This window comes from Oryctolagus cuniculus, chromosome 12 (assembly GCF_051225735.1).
Source record: "Oryctolagus cuniculus isolate XC-2025 breed Fujian yellow rabbit chromosome 12, ASM5122573v1, whole genome shotgun sequence".
Taxonomy (NCBI): Eukaryota; Metazoa; Chordata; class Mammalia; order Lagomorpha; family Leporidae; genus Oryctolagus; species Oryctolagus cuniculus.
In genome coordinates, this window is record NC_142878.1 from 49,324,964 (window position 1) to 49,342,294 (window position 17,331).

At 38.8% G+C, this 17,331-nt stretch overlaps 2 long non-coding RNA genes across 2 annotated transcripts in view; one reads left to right on the forward strand and one right to left on the reverse strand.

The window, feature by feature from the left end:
- Window positions 1-17,331, reverse strand: part of LOC149123019 (uncharacterized) — a 240,507-nt gene that overhangs the window by 115,233 nt on the left and 107,943 nt on the right. The gene's annotated exons all lie outside the window — the stretch shown is intronic.
- Window positions 969-2,779, forward strand: LOC149123020 (uncharacterized). The gene is made up of 2 exons (XR_016217434.1): window positions 969-1,242; window positions 2,575-2,779. It is a non-coding gene; the product is annotated as an uncharacterized LOC149123020 (long non-coding RNA).

Below are 17,331 nucleotides of genomic sequence, written 5' to 3' on the forward strand. Positions count from 1 at the left end.
ATTCCCAGCTCCAGCCTCTGAAAGATTTCTAAAGACTATCCTGTTTTTGCTGGAATTTTATGGAAGTACTTCCAAATGTTCATGAAAAAAAAATGGAATTAAAAGGTGGTAAGTTTATTTTGATGAAAAAAATTTGAAATCTGCATTCAAGGATTCTTCAAAAAGTTAATAGAAAATGAAAAATTATTATCATGAAAAACTATGCATGGATTACAAAATTTTTATACCAAAATAAACTTTATCTTTTAATTTGATTTTCTACAAACTTTTTGAAATACTGTCATGTTACCTTTTAACTTATTTATTTGACTTATGCTGATGTGTGACTATGTGTTTGTTGCTATCATTATCACACAGCAAAGTGTTAGGTAGACCAAAAAGAATGGGAAGTAAGATTGGATATTTGTCACCCTGGATACACTGTATAAGGTAAAAGTATAAAATGCCTAAAAATAAACAGGTAATCACTGATTATTTTGGACAGCTTTTCTTATGTTGCAGAGTTCTGGTGTCAGTGTTGGAGGAGGGGTGGCAGGAGGAGCCTGTGGTTCCAGTAGCTTTGGTCTGTGTCTAGTCCCTAAGACAAGTGTCAAATTCTCCTTTTTTGCCATCTTCTTTAGGAAGAGCACGGTGCCCATCTTAAAACTCTCTGTGCTGCAGCCTCTCTTTCCCATCTGGCCACTTCTCCTCTCTGCCAGGTTTATTGAGTGTTGCGGTCTTCTGTGCTACAGCAACTATTCCTTGCTGCATTCTTCTGGGTTGCAGCTTCTATTCTTTGTCAGAATCTTTGCCTTGCAGCTACAATGAATGAACCACATGGAAAAGAAAGAAGCAAGCAAAGCAAAGGGCATTTACTGAAGAAGGCTGAGAAAGCCCTAAAAGCATTTCCTTGCAGGCCTTCCTTGCTCAGGATTTTCATGTGTTTCTGAAGGAGGAAATTCTCTCTGACTGGTTGAAGTGGATGCTAATGAGGTACTCTACATGAACCAATCAGGGAACTGACACTGGAGTATCCTGTTTTGCAGAGAAGTTCTCCGAGTGCTCAATCAGACTTGTTGAGCAGATGCAACAACATCTGAAGATTGCATTGTGCATGTTTTTCTTGTCTCCCTCTCCCTCGGGGCTCCTGAAGCATCACATCATGTATTTTTGTTTCCTTTCCTTTCCAGGAAGCCCTTGGAGTCCCTATCACTTGCAATTTCTATTTCTGGATCAACTTCAAACAGTACTGACCTCCTAGAGGTATGATGATTTTAGCATTATAATCCTACTTCTTACATCTGATTTCTATTAACTATATTATTATAAAGTCTCTTTATATAGTTTTACCAAGTTTATTTTTTGACCTATAAATTTAAATAGTCTGATCTTTTCTTTGTCCATAGGTTAAATATATTAAATACAATAAAAGCAATATTCTCAATTCATTATTATTATATTATTATTCCCTCTTACCTACTCAGTATGACTGAACTGATGAAAGAGGAAATATGATTCTGTCATTACATACATCTTCAAATGAGAATGCTTTACATGCCACATCCAGTGGATCCCATTTTCCTCTCTACTCTCTGTTTCATCCCAAACCATATTCTCTTGCCATTGTCTGCTGTATATCACATCACCTGTTTTTCTTCTATTACTCTTACTTCTTTGGAATGCTGCCTTGAGAGGTTGTATAATTTGAGTCCAAGTATATCCAAAAATGTCTTTATCTTCATATTGACTGCGGAGTCCAATTTGCCTAAAATTCTATTACTTTCTAGCTTGTTTCTTGGATTCCTGCTAATGTGTTTGTCGCGTAGCAAGATGTAGGCGGCCCTGGGAAAATGGAACATGTGACTGTGTACTTTTTAAAGGTTTTAATGATGAGGTAGGGAACTAACTGGAATGTGGTTAAAGAAGAAAGGGCCCAAAATAGGGACTGACACTGCAACAAGTCAGAGTAAATGCATCAGACTTTGTGAGCCATGTGGTCTCCGTCTGCAACTCTTTTATAGAAGTGCAAAGCACCTCATGGACAATGTGGAAACAAATGAGCAAAGCTGCCTTCCAGTTAAACTTTATTTGTATACAATGAAGTTGGAATTCTATATAGCCGTCATGTGTCATGATATTGAAAATTTTAAAATGATTTCAAAATGTAAAAGATATTCTTAACTTGCAAGTCACACAAAACAAGCAGCAGGCTCAATTTAATCAGGACTGCATTCAATGATCTGATCAAAAATGAAAATAAAGAGTGAAAATTTTCCTCTTACAACTCATTATAATTTTTCAAAATTATAAAAAACCAAAACATCTAAGTTTTATTTAATGTTTTCCTTAATATTTTAAACACTGTTCCTTTGCTCTCTAGCATCCCAGATTATGGACATGGAGTCTGATAGTGACATACTACTTCTTTGGTAGGGAAGCTATCCTCTTACCTGCAAATGTTTTTGGCATCTCCTCTGTATCTTATAATTCTGAACTGTCACCAGGATCTGTATAAATGTGGGCCTTTATTTATTTTTTTTCTGTGGTCGGTGTTTGGCATAATGGTTAAGATGCTGACTCTGTTTTTTATTCCAGCTCCTTGGTATTGCATGTCCTAGGAGGCAGTAGTGATGGTTAAAGTAATTGGATCCCTGCCACCGATATGGGAAACTTGGATTGGATTCCTGGCTCCCAGCTTTGCCCTGGTTCAACTCTGGTAGTTGTGGGTATTTGAGATGGACTACTGAATGGGAGATCTCTGTTTGTGTCTGTCTTTTAAATAAAAAATAAATGTCCTGCTTGATAGTTGGTAATTTTATTCAATCAGGGAAATTATGTTGTAGTTATGTGTTAAGATTATGGCTTCCTACCCCTCATTTTTTCCTCTTTCTACAATCTCTAATGGAATGCTACAAAATTCCTTGGATCTATCATTCATGAGTCTTAATTTTACTTTTTTTCTAGCTTACTCTCTTTTATAAAAGAGAAGGTCATCAATTTTATCTGCTGAGTTAGAAATTTCTCATTTCCAATTAATTGCCATTACAATTTAATTATTTTAACTACTCATTGAATTTGAATTTTCAAAAAACAAACCTGTTGTTATAATTTTTCATTTTCAATAATAATTACACATTCACAGCACATGGTTATTGCTTTGGGTTTTTGAAGCTTTTCAAAGGCACTATGGTCACCCAACCATACATGTCAATTGTCTTTTTTTTTTTTTTTTTTTTTTGACAGGCAGAGTGGACAGAGAGAGAGACACAGAGAGAAAGGTCTTCCTTTGCCGTTGGTTCAACCTCCAATGGCCGCCGCGGCCAGCACGCTGCAGCTGGCGCACCGCGCCAATCTGAAGGCAGGAGCCAGGTACTTCTCCTGGTCTCCCATGGGGTGCAGGGCCCAAGCACTTGGGCCATCCTCCACTGCACTCCCTGGCCACAGCAGAGAGCTGGACTGGAAGAGGGGCAACCGGGACAGAATCTGGCACCACAACCGGGACTAGAACCCGGTGTGCCGGCGCCGCAAGGCGGAGGATTGGCCTAGTGAGCCACAGCGCCGGCCTTCAATTGTCTTCTGCAAAGGCTTTTCTACTGTCTTCATTAACCCAATCCCCATATATCTTATTGTTGCAGGTCCTCAAACTGGGCTTCATTTTCATTCATTTGTATTCCTGCTTTTAGTCTTCCCTCACCCACAACCTTTGCTAGAACCACATGACTTCTCTCTATTCGCAAATATTACATCATTTCCTTCTTGAGGAGAAAGGAATTAAATGTGTCTTCTTGGTCTGTTATCTGAGCATGTAGATGGAGATGAGGGCAAGATGCAGGTTGATGAGAGAATGAATGAGAGTACACTGTAGGAAAGAGGCTATCACATCAGACTCTGCCAGCTTAACAATCTGGAGAAGATGATAGAAATGGCAATTCCATACCAGGGACAGAACCTGTGAAATTTCAACTTATGTCATGTGATGGATGTGAACATTAAGATGGAGCTTTACAAGTTAAATTACTACTATTGATTTGTTGCAAACATACTTGCATCAACCAGTGAATTTAGTCATGCTATAGAGGCCAGACTAATTTTATTTGTTTTTCTTGGAAGCCTACCCAATTGGTTATGGAGAAGAACAAAATGGCAAGTATGATAGATTCCTCCACGCATCCTATGAAGAAATAATCGATGTACATTTAAATGAGGTATCAATTTTTCTGATATCAACAGTTGTTATGTTCTTGGTTATAAAACCAAACCTCGTAATGTAAAAGCAGGACCCAGATTCTTGTCTATTTCTCTTAGCCCAAGGTGTCCTTGCCTGTCTTTTATCAAAAGGAATTCATCAAATTGAGAAAGTTGTACAGCAAGCCCTATAAGGTTCTACTCAATGGAATCAAGAAGTCATTTGATAGTCACTTATCCAATAGATAAAACTTTGATGACTAGTATTGTGAGGGAGGGGTTTGCTAAGGAGAATTCCAGGTCCAGGCAGTGAAATTCCATGTCTGCGGTAAAGGTAACCGCCACTTACATGTGAGTACACCCACCAAGTGAAGCCTACCTGGCCATCACAAATTCCTTAAAAGAGCATGGCATCACTCACCAATCAGAGAAGGTCATAAGCACCACAACCAATCAGGAACTTGGACAAGAGCTGATCACACAACTCTCAGCCCTAATTTCAATCTATAAAAACCTTCACCCCTAACTCCTTGGGGAGCTGGGGAACCAAGCAAAAACTGCCTAGCTCCTTGCTCTCCACTTTGCAATAAATACCTACTTTATTCCCCTACCCTGATGACAGTGACTGGCTTTCTGTACGTTGTTTGGCAACAGTCAGTAGGTAACTCTGCCCATTTTAAAATTTCTTGTACTTAAAAACATTCCAGTTTTTATCTTCCTTGTGAATGCTATAGGTACTCTGCAAATAAATAAATATCACATTTTGGTGTCAAAATGTCTATGATTCTGGCTCAATGCAGACATGGTTTGATCTTGATACCTAAATTCCTTCAGGCCATTAATAACTACCCACAGAGTGCAATTTCTTGGCCATTCTGTGTCACCTTTATGCTCTTCCTTTTGAATAGTCCACAATTTGCATGAATGAGGCCCAGAAGAGTACTCTGTTTGAGTTTTAATGATGTTCATGTACTGAGTAGAACTTGAGGGAAAAAAAAAGGACATAAAAAACCCTACCTAACTTAAAATACAGAGCTATTCCCAGAGTGTACAGACTGTGGATGTTCATTTTGTGTGCAAATAAAATCTAATCTTTTTTCCTCTCTTTCTCTTGCTGTTATAATGCAGAGCAGCTGTAGCAGTTTGTTCTTTTCCTCTGAGCTCTGTGTTGCTGAATTGAATAGTAACTTGCAAACCAATCTGTAGCCCAGGGAAGAAAAACTGAGAAATTAATTCCTCATTCTGTACTCTTTACACCATATGTGTGACCCTTAATTATGTTCACAGGGTCCTATTCAGACTGTGCAATACAAGCTTAGGAGACAAGGGAACTACCAAGCAAATCAGACAAAAGAGATAACCTTGCAAAGCTTTTGTTTGTGAAGTAATACTGTCCTGGGTTATAGGTTTTACAAGTTAAAATACATGAGCATAAGACGGCTTTCTAAATCAATTTGGACTTCAGAGTTTCCATTTGGGATTCACCAATAAAAATGAAAACAAAGATATTTGAACTTATTTCAACCTTTCATCAGTGCTGAATTTAAATTGTATTGTAACAGAAAACACTGCACCATCTTCTCAAACTGAACTTAACTCTCTTGAGGTTACACCTAAACTTGAAATCATTGTTACTGATTTTGAGGGCCAAGGTGTTAATTCATATGTGCTCAGCTTTCTTTTAAGCATATCTAACTATGAAGCTACTTTAAATTGAACCTGTTAGGAAATCTACATCAATCTTTTGCACCCAAATTCCCTCTATCCACAACAATTCAGATGTGTACATATTAACAGCTAGAATAAAAGTGGGCAATCATTCATTGATACAATTTCATTATTCTCTTGTTAAAATAATTAAATGTTTGCAATTACTGTCCTATAGTGCTATGATTGATACCTGTTTGTCATATAACAAATGCTAATGAAAAGGTATTGCAAATGTCACTTTACTTTCTGACTCCAGTTCTCTTATCTACAGAATGAAGGTATTAGGCCAGATTATCTCTATATTCTTACTTAGCACTTAAGAAATTTTATTAGTGTCACTTGCATTCCTTACTCCCAACCCATCAGTTGGCATAATTCATAAGAAACTTATCTTGTCTCATTTGTAGTCTTAAGAATTGGGAAAATCAAAATTGATCTTCAAATTAAAAAGGAAGAGAGCCCATCCTAAAGCCTTACCTTACTTCCCTCAATGATAGGTTTTGCACATGATTAAAAAGTGAATGGTTTTAGGGCTGCTATTGTGGTATAGCACGTACAGTCGTTGCCTGCAATGCCGCATTGCATATGAGCACTGGTATATGTCCCGGCTGTTCTAGTTATTATTTTTTTAAGATTTACTTATTTACTTGAAAGGCACAGACAGAGAGAGGCAGAGGTAGAGGCAGGGGGCGGGGGTCTTCCATCTGCTGGTTCACTTCCCAAGTGGCCACAGCAGCTGGAGCTGAGCCAATCCAAAGCCAGGAGCCAGGAGCTTCTTCTGGGTCTCCCACATGAGTGCAGGGGCCCAAGCACTTAGGCCATCTTCTACTGCTTTCCCAGGTCATAGCAGAGAGCTGGGTTGGAAGTGAAACAGCCAGGACCCAAACCAGCATGCATATGGGATGCTGGCACTGCAAGCGGTAGCTTTACCCACTACGCCACAGAGCCAGCCCTCTGCTCCACTTATGATTCATATCCCTGCTCATGGCCTGGGAAAGGTAAAGAAGATGGCCCAAGGGTTTGGGCTATTGCCACCTATGTGGGAGACCTCAATGATGCTCCTGATTCCTGCCTTTGGCCTGACCAGTGCTGTCCATATGGTCATCTGGGGAATGAACCAGCAGATGAAAGAGCTCTCTGTCCTCCTCTCTCTGCAACTATGCCTTTTAAATAAATTAAATCTTATTTAATAAGTGAATTGTTTTATGTTTGTGTATAATATATAATGGTAAATAAATTTTAAATGATGCATATTTTTCTTACATACCTCTGCCTTCATTCAGATATCATTATGGTTGCCTACTGCTTGCTTGACTCTCCAGTTATTTCCCCCATGAGCTTGTGTAAGCCTGGAGACATACTGAAGGAATTAAAGGCTACTGCTCTATGATACAGGCAAAGCTTAAAAAACAGTGGTCCCAGAGAAACAATGTTAACTTAGAGTAGAATTTAAGGTTAATAAAATAATTTCTGAGGACAGATACATTTCTTACAACATTATCAAGTAAAGTTGTCATAAAACACAACTTATGTATCTATTATGTACAATTTGATGAGTTTGGTATATGTGTTCACTCACAGAGTTTCCCCATGGCCTTTGAAAATCTGTTCCTTCCATTAATATAAATGAAATCACACTGCATATACTCTTTTAAAATAAGATCCTTAAATTCAGCATAATTATTTTTTTAAGGAGTTAATTATTTACCTGAAAGTCAGAGTTACACAGAGAAAGAGAGGCAGAGAGAGAGAGAGCAGTCTTCCATCCATGGGTTCACTCCCTAATTGGCTGCAATGGCCAGAGCTGTGCTGATCCAAAGCCAGAAGCCAGGAGCCTCTTCCAGGCCTGGCACATGGGTGCAGGCACCCAAGGACCTGGGTCATCTTCCACTGCTTTCCCGGGCCATAGCAGAGAGCTGGATCAGAAGTGGAGCACCCAGGACCCAAACCAGCACCCATAGGGGATGCCAGCACTGCAGGAGGCAGCTTTACCCGCTATGCCACAGCGCCAGCCCCAAGGCATATTATTTTAAGATGCTTACCATGTTTTCCGTATTGATAGCTTATTCCTTGTTATAACTGAGATTCTATTGCATTGCATAACCATACTACAAGTTACTTATCCACTCACCTGTTGGGCGGATATCTGAATCATTTCCAGTTTGGGGGCTCCACAAATAAAGCTGTTATAAACAATCATGCACAAATTTTTTATGATCATATACTTTTCTTTCCTCTTGGATAAATACCTTTGAGTGAAATGGCTTGACCACAGTGTCAATGTATATTCAACATTTTAAGAAGCTGCCAATCTGTTTTCAAAGTGGTTGTACTATTTTACATTCCCATAAGCAGTGAACCACAGCTCTGCAAACTGTGTTCTACTGAGCAATTAGGCTTAATGTTTGCATATGTCAGGTTTAGAGAGTTTTTATATATATACATGTATATATATATACATATATTTACATGGTTGTGAAAACATTCAAAGGAAAAACAGTATTTTGTAAAATGTAAGAAATATAGGAAACTCAGATTTTAGTTTCATAAATAAACTTTTGCTTCAATATAGCCATATTATTGATTGAAGTATTGTCTGGGGCTGGTTTTGAGCTACAAAAGGGATTTATAGTGTGCCCAAGAAAATATGGCTAAAAAATATTATTCTGTAGGATATGTAGAGTTATTATGTTGTGATTTAAATCTGTGTTTTTCTAAGACTAATGATGTTGAGCATCTTCTGTTTCTTTCTTTTTTGTTGTTGACCATCTATGATGAAGCACCATTCAAATGTTTTGCTCATTTTACATTGCATATTCTTTTTTTTGAGTTGTAGGAGTCCTTTGTATATTCAAGGTACAATTCTTTGATCACATATATGTTGTGCAAACATTTTACTCCAGTCTTTGGTTTACTGACTGTTTATTTTTAAAATAGAAAATGTTTTAAATTTGATACAGTTTATCAACTTTGTACTTATAATTTGTTTTTATGTCCTACTTAGAAAATGTTTACCAAACTAAAAGTCTCAAATATTGTATTCTATATTCTGTGCTAAAAATTTTTTATAATTTTAGGAGCTACAATTATTTTAGTGTTTGAGTTAATTTTTTTATACATAGTATAAAAGAAGAGTTAAGATAGACTGAATTTTTTAATTAGGGTCATTCAATTGCTGCTGTAACTTTTTTTAAAAATACTATTAATTGCCCTGTACCTTTATTGAAAGCCAAATGTCTCCATATTGTTGAGTTTATTTCTGGACACCTTATTCCATTCCATTGATCCACATGTCCATTTGAAGCCAATAACACTTTCTGTTGACTATTTTCGCTTTATAAAAAGTCATGGAATAAGATACTTTATGTGCTCCATATGTTTAAAAATTATTTTAACTCTGTGTTTTTGCATTTTCATGTAAGTGTTAGAATTATCACAATAGAATTACCATGTCAATGTCTATAAAAGCATTGTGAGGATTTTAAGTAGGTCAATGTCGGATCTATAGGCCATTATGGGTAATACTAATATTTTTAACCCGCTGCTTATTCTAATTTATCAATGTTACATAATCCTATTTAATTGGCACCTGGTTAATTTATCTCTCCAAATTTTTCTTTCAATTTATAGTTGTTGTCCACATTTTGTGAAATTTGTCTACTAGTGTTTCATATTTATATGATATTATAAATGACACTGCCTTTTATGCTTAAATTTGCTTTTGTTTATTGCCACTATATAGAAATACAACTTATCTTTTCATAATGACACTGTGTGTTGCCACCTTGCTAAATTCAGATTTCAAGTTTAGTCATTTTTTGGAGATTCCATAAAATCATCTGCATAAAATATCATGAAGTCTGTAAATAAAGACAGGCTTACTTCTTCATTTATAAGTACACCTTCTATTTTATCCCCTTGCCTTAATGTATGGTCAGGATTTCCAGAAAGAAAGATACTAAGTAGAAGTGGTAAGAATAGACTTTCTTGTCTGTGGGGAGCAAACCGGACTAGACTGAGTTACTGGAATTAAGACTTATTCTATGCATCTGCTCTCCCACAATATGGCGCTGGGAGAGAAGTAAACAGCTTCCGCACAGCTGCCTCCAGTTCAACTAATAAACTGTAGGACTTGCTCCTGATTGGAGGAGAGCGGCGTGCTCGGCGTGTGGGCAGCCGAGTTAGGATTGGCGGAGGAGGACTATAAAGGAGGAGAGAGACGGCATGCACCAGGAACATCTAAGGGGAACATCTAGCTGAAGGAACACCTGTGCAGCCCCCGAGAAGAGCCAGCCGGCGGTGTGCCGCTCCCCTGCGGAAGTGGGGAATGCGGCCAGGGGGAACTGCCCTTCCACGGAGGTGGAAGGGATAGTAGCCAACCCGGGAAGAACCAGCAGCAAACCCGGGGAGGGCCGAGCAGACGAAAGAACAGCGCAGGGTCCTGTGTCGTTCCTCCACGAAGAGGGGGAGCGACATAATGGTGCCGTGACTCGGATATGAAGCCTAGGCAGGGTTTAGTGTCGTTCCTCCATGAAGAGGGGGAGCGACACTTGTCTTATTCCTAATCATAGAGAAAATCATTCAGAACATTTTAACATACTGCCCTACATGCTCAATCATTCATGTCCTATACGTTTTTAACTATTAACTGATATTTTTCCTTATCATGGGTCTTATTTCTTTACCTCTTTGCATGCCTCATAATTTTTGACTGGATGTCAGGCAATTTGAATTTTTATTTGATTAGATTTGTTGGAATGCCTTGAAATCCTTTTGTGTTTAGTTATGGGAGGGCCATAAGTTATTTGGAAACAGTTTGATGCTTTCAAGGTTTGCTTTTATGTTTTGTTAGGCAGGTCCGGAACATTCCTTGGTTTAGGACTAGTTTTGCCTACTGTTAAGACATTACCATTCTGATCACGCTTCCGTGCTCTGCCATTCCAATCCTGTGTGGTCCCTGGGGTTTATTCCAGCTTCCAGTTATCCACCTGATGATTTTTGCCCCGACCTTGCTAGTTTCATCACATGCATGTGTGGATGAGTCCTCAGCTAAAGACTCAAGAGGAAAACTCCACAGATCTCCAGCTTGTTCAGTTTCTGCTATCAGATTTCCAGATATCTCTGTCTCTTTGGTTTTGTGCCTTATGAATTCTAGCAGCTTTGGTGTCTTTAAACTCTGAACTTCATCCCCTCCATGCCATGACACAGTTGTGTGCTAGTCTCTCCATTGAACTGTGACCAGAAAACTGCCTCTGTCCAATAAACTGAATCAGGGATAGGGTTGCCTCATTTGTTTCTTTGCCCTCAGGGAAGTTGCCTGCCTCTTTTCCAATTCCTGAAAACCATTTTCTTCATACATTTTACCAATATCATCTCAGTTATTTCAAAGAATATAAAGTTTCTATGGGGAAGTTTCTATCACCTAAAATAAAGTATTCCTGTTTGACATTTGGAAATGTATCCTATATCCAAAGTATCCAATATCTGGCTCCAACTTATTTGAAACTTATCTGAATTTCATCTTTCTTACTTGGTCCTTTCTGAAGTAATATCCAAGATTTAAGATTGAGAAGGCAAATGTGTCTGTAAAAACTGAGGATTTAAAAAATGAGAATTTAGAGGTATGAATAGGAAAACAAAGTATGAAAGTACTTTCCATAGCTTTACTTCTAGGAACTTTGTGGGGAGCAACTCGGACTAGACTAAGTTACTGGAATTAAGACTTATTCTTTGCATCTGCTCTCCCACATTATGGCGTTGGGAGAGGAGTAAACAACTTCTACACAGTTGCCTCCAGTTCAACCAATAAGCTGCAGGAGCTGATCTTGCTCCTGATTGGAGGAGAGCAGCGTGCTCGGCGTGTGGGTAGCAGAGTCGGGATTGGTGGAAGAGGACTATAAAGGAGGAGAGAGACAACATGCACCAGGAACATCCAGATAACATCTGAGCAGCCCCAGAGAGAGCCGGCCGGAGGTGTGCCGCTCCCCCGCGGAAGTGGGGAAAGTGGCAGGGGGAACTGCCCCTCCACGGAGGTGGAAGGACGGCAGCCAACCCGGGAAGGACCAGCAGTAAACCCGGGAAGGGCCGAGCAGACAAAAGAACAGCTCAGGGTCCTGTGTCGTTCCTCCACGAATGGGGGAGCGACAAACTTCTACTCCAGTCTGGTGGTGTAAGGTACTTCAGTTTGATAGTTCCGAAGGTACAATAATATAATTTATCCTGCAGCTCTTCAATTTGGCATTCTCCGATATCTTTTATTTGAGAGTCACTGACAATAAACATAAACACAGAGACTTTATCGCTAGGATAGGAGGCTCACAATCTATTATGGATTAAATATTTATATTTATTTCTTATTTTTATTCATGGGCCCTCAAGTAGGAATTAAGTGATACAGAAGGAACAGTGGAGATTTTTATCGTGGTATGTCAATCACAGCAAGAAAAAGCTGAAGTTCAGCACCACGTAACATGTTTCTGGTTTTCATATCTATAACTCTGTAAAATTGCTGAAAAAATAGCTTTTCAATTCCTGGATTCTTTACAGGATTTCTATCACATATGCATCCCAAAGAAAAAGACTACCGTGCTTCAGAACTGCTTGATTCTGTGTGTCAACTCCAGGAGTACATGCATTTGCACCATTGTAAGCAAGGAATAAAAAATAGCACCCAAGGGCAGGTTAAGACACCATCTGAGTCGCCCACATCCCATATTGAAATACAGAGGTTCGAGTTCCTGCTCTGCTCTTGATTCCAGTTTTCTCCTGTTGTGCACCCTGAGAGGCAGCAGGTGATGGCTCAATTATTTGGGTCCTTGATACTCATGTGCAACACCTAGATTGCGTTTCCAGCTTCTAGGCATTTGAGTAGCCAATCAGCAACTGGGATGCCTCTGTCTATCTTGATGGAACAAAGACATAAGCACCAGCCATTCTTACTCATTGCCCAAAGGATAGATAAACACTGGAATGTATTCCTTGCCCTTGAATCTCAATTGGGTCTCACACCCTATTGTCTTCATACCCCAAGCAGTTACTCCAATTCTTGAAAGACCATTTCCAGGAATTCCCCTCTACCTGCTGTCCCCTAGCCCCACCACCACCCCTAGACCTCCTAAAATATGAAAAGGCCCAGCCCCTGGGGGTTGGGGCCTTCTGCCCCGTGTTCCATCAGTGGGCACGCAGGCAGTTGGTCACACACCTCTAAAAATTTATTTTTTCTGAATAAATTCGGTCTGGCTGTAATTTGTGCACAGCCTCCTTTCTATTATGCATCTCTTTTCCTAACATTGTGGTGCCCTGTGTGAGGAGGCACCAATTTGCAACTCTTTTCCTAACATCTCTCTTTCTCTCCCTTCCTCTCTCAATTAATTAATTAATTAGCTAATTAAAATCATCAACCTTGAGCCACTTCCTAGCCTCCTTCATTAGTATTAATTAGCCAAAAGCTTACATTGTTTTTGTTCTTATTTTACTAAGGATTTATGGGGTTCCTGCATCCTGATAACATAAAATATATGTCTACTGTGTATATGCAATGGAAAGCTAGAAACGTTGACAAGAGATCAAATAAAAGAAGGTGACAATAATGTATTTAAAAGGCAATGTTTACAAATATGTAAAAATTGAATTTGAAAATATGCCATCTTTAATTTATGTTGTGTTTTCTGCCTTTGAGAGGTAATATATTATTTCCTCACATATAACAAAATTGGGACATTCTTTCTAGATTTTTTTTTCTAGGAAGAAGGAATTCTGGCTTACCAAAAGTTTTGCTCAATTTAGAATGCTCTTGCATTTAGGATATTTTACTATTGTAATAATGCTGTAACACTTAAGTTCAAAAATTACTGTCTTTTTTTTTTTAATTTGACAGGTAGAGTTATAGATAATGAGAGAGACACACAGAGAAATGTCTTCCTTCCATTGGTCCATCCCCCAAATGGCCACTAAAGCTGGAGCTGCTCCTATCCAAAGCCAGGAGCCAGGTGCTTCTTCACAGTCTCACATGCGGGTGCAGCGGACCAAGCACTTGGGCCATCCTCCACTGCCTTGCTGGGCCACAGCAGAGAGCTGGACTGGGAGAGGAGCAGCTGGGATGCCAGCGCCACAGGCGGAGGATTACCCAAGTAAGCCATGGCGCCGACCCCAAAATTTACTATCTTTGATTGGTTAACGTGTTGACAGCTCTGGAAAAAACTCTAATTCTAAATATAATACTAAAATACAGTTGCCTTATTATGACTTGTAATTCACAATCTGACTTTTTTCACTGTCTCTCATGTACATTCCATTGTCTTTAACTTCTTATCCCAGCAAAATTTATTCACTTTCTCATAAATCTATTCACTTTTTCACATGTATCTTCAACTCCCTTGAGTCCTTCTGGCTTCCTCACATCCACTGAACGAAACCTCAACCCTGCCTAAATCTACATCCCAAATTTACTCTTGGACTCACAGAAGTCATTGTGTCTAGGAAAAACACATAATCTGCTAATTATTCTACCATTTAATACATGATCATCAACTTCAGAGAGGCTTGTGGCACTTTCCAGATATCTTGCTACATAAAATATGCCATTATTGTTTGAAATGTATACATAGTTTTGTATTTTATTGAAAAATGAAAATAATCAGCAAATAATTTCAACAATTTCTCAATGCTACCTTTACCATTTGCCAGCATCCATATCCATATATATTTTCCTGGTATTATGAATGAAATCTCCATAGTATTGTCTGAGCTGAGCTCCTATACATATCTTCAAGATCCAACCCTTCCTTTCTTACTCAAGGACATCATATCAGTCATTCTCTACTTACTTTTTTGTATCATCACAAAACATAAAAGAGCCTTGTCTTCAATGAGTTAAACTTTTATTGGAAAAATCAGAAAATAAAAAATAAATAGAAAAAAATATGATATGCCATGACACAGTATGCTTTATAGAAAAAAATAAAGCTTGAAAGGAAATGGATAGAACCAGGGCATGGAGGATGTTTTACAATTTTTAGTCAGGTGGTCAGCAAAGCTTCATTGTGAAGTTGACATTTGAAAAAGAGCTGAAGTATTCAACAAGAAATAGTTGTGGGATAATCGGAGGTGATTTTTAGGACTCCAGCTTTTACTCTGAGAGAGTAGGTCAGTAGTGACTTCTGAGCAGAGTTTGGAGAACACGATCTCTATTTTAAGAGAATCACTGTAACAGAAGTACAGAGGATAGACTAGGCAGATTAGAGTACAACTGGTGAAGTGAAGACAAGACCATTAGAGTAATTCCTGTGAACAAAGATGGTGCTTTAGAGTAAGGCTAACAATGCTGTGAGGAGTGTCACAGTTTTACTCATATTTCTAGATATGCATCTATTGTTAACCAATTTAAAGTACCTGTGGATAAGAATTAATGATGTGTGTATATCTTCTTCATTTACCACCATTTCCTATGATTCCTTTCATTGCTTTGCTTTGACTCCTAATGGCTCTAAATTTTTTTGCACACACCCATAAGGCTTTCTAGACTTAGGCACACCTACCTGTTGAATATAGCTCACACCACATCTCATAAAGTTCTTGCCATTTCTAAAGCTATTCCCCATATCTAAGACCCCTATGCACTCTATGCTCAAGCTATAACTGATGAATTTTCCATATGTAGAATACCCTGCCATTTCCTATCTTAGAAAATTCTCACTGGGATGGGGGAGGGAGTGGGAGATGGGACGGTTGCAGGTGGGAAGAAGGTTATGGGAGGGAAAAAGCCACTGTAATCCAAAAGCTGTACTTTGCAAATTTATATTTATTAAATAAAAGTTTAAAAAAAGAAAATTCTCACTGTTAAATAAATGCAGTCAATATTGACCTACCTCTTCTCTATGAATTTAAATATATCATTATTTCTGAACTATGCATGCAACATGCATCCTAATCTATCTTACACTGAAAGCAAGTCACTCATATGGCTCCATTGACTTTCTATGACATCCATCTTGGTAAAGTCTAACTCTGACAGAATCTAACTATTTTCTTTGAATTTATACCCCTGATGCTGAGTTCTTATGGAGATAAGTTTTCAATTTAGCAGAATGGTACCTTTCCAATTTCATGATAGCCAACCTCAACTGACCATGCATTGATTTCCTAGTTAGTGCTTGCCTGCAATTTTTGCAACAACTATTTTGAATCTTCTCCCATCTCCTTAAGTCTTTGTTTCTGCCAGTTTGCTTCTTACCCCTCAGCATATGTCCTAGCCTCCTACTTCAAGGAGAAAATAGAAGCCTACTAATATAACTCCTCAACTTCAAGCAAGCAAAGAAGCTCATTTGCACCTGCCATTATCCTCCTTTCTCTCTTATTTCAGGATATATGTTTTCTAATGCCAATCTCTTCGCCTATGCCCATGATCCCTTTCCTTCTCACCTTTTGCACTCTCACTCTGTGAATGCAGGAGGATTCCTTCTACAGTATCTTCAACTCTTCCAGTATTTCAGGCTTCCTTCTCACCAGTACTAAACATGCTGATCTGTTACCTAACTTGAAAACAACCTCTTCTTGATAACACATTTTTCTCTGGTCAATACCTTCTCTATCACCCTTGTTCACACAAGGACAGAGAGACATTTAAATTGTTGGCCACTTTGCAGTTATTTCTCTCCTACTCATTCCTCAATCTACTGCATTCAAGTTTCTATCACTACACTGAATCTTAGTATGAATTTTTAATTTGTAGCATGCTTACTGTAGTCTGCCACCACCTCTGGTCATACCTTCCTCAGTGTTCCCATGTCCAAACCCATATCCCTACACACACACACACACACACACACACAATGCACCATTTTGACACAAGCAGTGGCTAGCATCACCTTAATCCCTAAACCAGAAAAAGACACAACAGAGAAGAAAAACCATAGACCAATATCCTTGATGATCATAGATGTAAAAATCTTCAACAAAATACTAGTTAATCGAATGCAATAACACATCAGAAAGATCATTCACCTAGACAAAAATCATTCACCTGGTATGCAAGGATTGTTCAATGTACACAAGTCAATAAATGTGATACAGCACATTAACAAACTGAAGAACAAAAACCCTATTATTGGGGCCAGTGCTGTGGTGCAGCACTACCCACGGTGCCAGCATCCCATATGGGTGCAGGTTCAAGACCTGGCTGCTCCACTTCTGATCCAGCTATCTGCTTATGATCTGGGAAAGCAGAAGATGGCCCAAGGACTTGGGCCCCTGCACCCATGTGGGAGACCTGCATGAAACTCCTGGCTTCAGATTGGTACAGCTCTGGCCATTGCGGCCATCTAGGGAGTGAATCTGCAGAATGAAAGACTGCCCTCTTTCTCTCTCTCTGTCTCTCTCTGTCTCTCTGTCTCTCTCTCTCTTTCTCTCTGCCTTTCCTTCTCTGTGTAACTCTGAATTTCAAATAAATAAATAAGTCTT